Raw genomic sequence first — 3,918 nt, 5'->3', positions numbered from 1 at the left:
AACATTACACAACAAGTCGGAAATCGCAAATTCAACAATGAGTGGTTTGGAAGGAATCAACGGCTAGCTGCAAGTATCGCAAAGCATTCACTATTTTGCTTCCCATGCCTGCTATTTGGTGGAGAGGGTGTGTGGTCCAAGTCTGGGTTTAAGGATTTAAAATATCTGTCTCTTTTCCAAGCTTAAAAGGATAAACATTCACTCGTAACACCATGGGACAGAAAAGTTTGAATACATTGGCCATGCTGTCATTCCAGCATGACTCTGCCACGTTCAAAACAACTGGAAACTCGGAACTGGGAAATCTCAGACTTCAGTGCGTTCAAGATAACTGGGAACTCTCAAAATAATTGCTTCAACTGGCAAAATACGTTTTGAAAGGTCATTCAACTCTGAATTCTTTCAAGAGCTCCGACCTGAAAATCATTGATGTCATGGATCGACCTTGTTTTTTTCTGAGTTCCCAGTTGTTTTGAAAGCAGCATTAATCCAGAGAATGACAGACTTTGATTACAAAGTTTGCTCACAAAAAGGACTGCTGCAAGTTCAAAAATATGTCTTGCATAAATTATGTAATATGCCAGGGAGATATGTATACTGTAACTAAGAAAATAATACTAAGTGTATAATGTGTAGTAAGCTGTTGGTAGCACATGTGTCCCACCAGAAGAATTTGGTCCCTCTCCCCCTCAGAACTTAGCCAACTGTTCTGACTTGGTGGTGAACATGTAGCCTATAGCCTGTTTTGGAGAAATGTCAACATTGAATAGCTTCCGTAATATGCCCTCGTCATTTATCCTACGGTTCTGACTTGGTATGCAGGGAGAATACTGTAAGAACGACACATGTTCTGAATTCTGTCGCTGAATATTTCAAAGGTGCTGAACAAATAGTTATATCGACAACTCGCTCATTAATGTCTTAATTGAAATTACAGCTTGCCACTTATTTGTTCATCATTCCCTTATGCCTTAGTTTGTACATCTCAATTGTTATATTGCTTATATATTGTATGTCTATCTCATTAGTATCTTTTTCATCAATTTAGGCAATGTTGGAATTATTTAATTGTTTTGCATACTTTGTGTATTATAATTAGGTCATGTGCTTTTCTTCATGAGGAGGGGATTCTATATAATGTTGTTGGGTCTGTAACCTTGTTTGCCAGTGACAGTCTATTCCCATTCAAATATTTTTTTCTGCAAAAAGTTCAATAATAGACCCATGAAATTCCAGCTAATATTGCGAGGGTTGATTTGGTTTTTGTCTGTTCGTCGGTATATTGTCTATAAAAGTGGATCTCGTGATTGTATTTTCCTTCATTTTTAGACCACATAGGCCTAATAAAATAATACAATATTGTGAAGTGGTTTTGCTGGCATGCATCTAAAAAATGTTTTGGAGTTTGCCCCAAGATCTACATGCTAAAGATTTACATGCTAAAATCGCCACTGAGGAGGTCAGAGGTTGGCTCGGACTCCCGCATCTGGAGTCACTTCACCCTGCGTTCACACTACACACACTACACACATACATCACATACTACACACTACACACCATATCAGCCATCACACAAAAGACAACACTGTTACTAATGCCCACCTATTTTCAGGACCATATCAGCCAGTTGTGCTGTGTACATGCTGTCTTTCTAGTGGTGAGTGAATTTGTGCTATTTAGTTTAGCAGTTAGTTTCTCAATTCTGCAGTCGGTCCCAGACAGTGCTGAACTCAGCCAGACTCATTGTACAGATGTAGGAACTTAATTTCCTCTTTTGTAGATGTCCACCTTGATTTGCACTTACAAAAAAATTCCATTAATTATAATCCACATAATAATTCACATTTCCTGTTGCTGCAGAATTATTTTCCTGCTGTAGAAAACTGGCTCAAATCAAGATCCTACATCTGTTGTCTTCCCTCTCTGCTTCCTGCTCTCAGGATTCTCTCTTCAGCTGTCACGGATTTGTTGGCGTAACATACTTCTCCGTTACTCCCCCCAGCTGCTCTCTCTCTTCAGGATGCCTTTCTTATGTGTGTAATTGTTGTTAAAGGCTCACTTTAAAAGGGAGGGGGCACTCCACTTTGTCAAGTTAGTAATGGGTCCTTTTGATCGTCCCAATATTTCAACCACTGTGTGGGGGGGGGGATCTGCATGTTGCCATGGTAACAGTGTATGGCCCTCCCAGATGCTAATAAATGAGTCTGCACAGGTAAATGTGGCAGACCATCTCTGTCAGGTTATTGGTTCGCCTGCTACCCCCAGGCACACACACATGGACACACACATGGACACAAACACACATAGACACATACACGCAGACACACACAGACACAAACACACACAACTCTTTTATTTTTATGAGGGGTTAACACACATTGTGTGTGCATGTGTAACTTTAGTGTGAATGTTGTGCTAATGTAATTGAGTGTGTCTTGACAAATCAGAGTGTGAGCCTGTGCATTCTGTGAGAATATGGTGACAATAGGCTTTTTGTAGATTATCTCATACCCTTATTGCCATCTCCTTTTAGGTAAATAAACACCTTTCTTTTAGCACAAGGCTAAACACAAAGTTTTGCAAGGAGCTACATATACAGGCACACATAATGTTTATTTCCCTCTCACTGTGCCCTGAAAGAAAAGTCGATTTGGAAAAAATATATATTTTCCCTCAGCCAATCGTGGGCCTCCACGCTTGCTAAATTGAGGAGTTGAATGTCATGAATTCTTAATGCTTAATGAGCCCATCAGCCCTTGAGTAAAGGCGCTGTGTAGTGCTTCAGCTAATTGGCTTCAGAGGCTGTGCTCTCCAGCTGTGGTGGACTGGAAGCGTAGGAGAAAGGGATGTGGAGAGAGAGAGAGAGAGAGAGAGAGAGAGAGAGAGAGAGAGAGAGAGAGAGAGAGAGAGAGAGAGAGAGAGAGAGAGAGAGAGAGAGAGAGAGAGAGAGAGGGTGCAGGCAGAGAGTTAGAGAGGTTGAGGGAGAGGAGCAGGTTTGTTTGGGGAGGTGAGGTAAGGTGAGCAGCCAACAGGTCCAGTGGTCCTAGTCCATAGCATTTGTACCATTAGAGGTTTTCCTCCACTTTGGTTGTTTTATTGGACTTTTGTTTTCTTGATGTCATATCAGTGATGTTTCATAGCAGAGCTTAGACAGAGACGGACAAACACATACTGTACACACACACACACACACACAACAAGCCTCATTTTACAAGCTGTTTTGGAGCCTAAAGGTAAACTATTCAATCATGTGATTTGTCCACAACATTGGCCAATGGATAGTTGCAATAATATGCTCATTCATCTTTGTGTGTATAGTTACATGGAAGTTAGTAATGTGTACAGATTACACACAGAAGAATGAACATTTTAAGCTTTATTGACAGATACACCATTCAATCCACTGCCTCCCCCTCTGTGGTCACTGACATATGTGGGTTACTACACTTATTCCTGCTTTCCTTGCTTTCTCTACATAACCACTGCAATTGGTGAAAGATGCACACAGGCACACACCAGTAGCCCCTCCTTACCCCCTCATCTCCCTCTCTAGTGTCCCCCCTCCTGTGCTCTCTGTGCCTGTCCCGACACTTGCACCAATTACTGGGAAAGCGCAGACCCATGCCTAAATCTGTGGTGGAGGTGGAGAGGCATGTCTGTCCATGCTGTCCTGTGGAGAGGAAACAGACTCACCACCAGTCTGCCGAGGCTGCAGGAGGCCTGGACAGGATCAGGCCCATGTGGCAGGGTTTCCTAAACTCAGTCCTGGGCACCCCTGTGTCAGCGTTTTGATTTTTTTGCCCTAGCACTACACAGCTGATTCAAATAACCAACTCATCATTAAGCCTTGATTATTTGAATCAGCTGTGTAGTGCCAGGAAGGATTTTTTTTAAATATATCATGAATTCAGTGGGTAG

The sequence above is a fragment of the Oncorhynchus gorbuscha genome, linkage group LG01, assembly GCF_021184085.1.
Source record: "Oncorhynchus gorbuscha isolate QuinsamMale2020 ecotype Even-year linkage group LG01, OgorEven_v1.0, whole genome shotgun sequence".
NCBI classification, from domain to species: domain Eukaryota; kingdom Metazoa; phylum Chordata; class Actinopteri; order Salmoniformes; family Salmonidae; genus Oncorhynchus; species Oncorhynchus gorbuscha.
The sequence above is the reverse complement of the archived record's forward strand: the minus strand, read 5'-3'. Positions refer to the sequence as shown.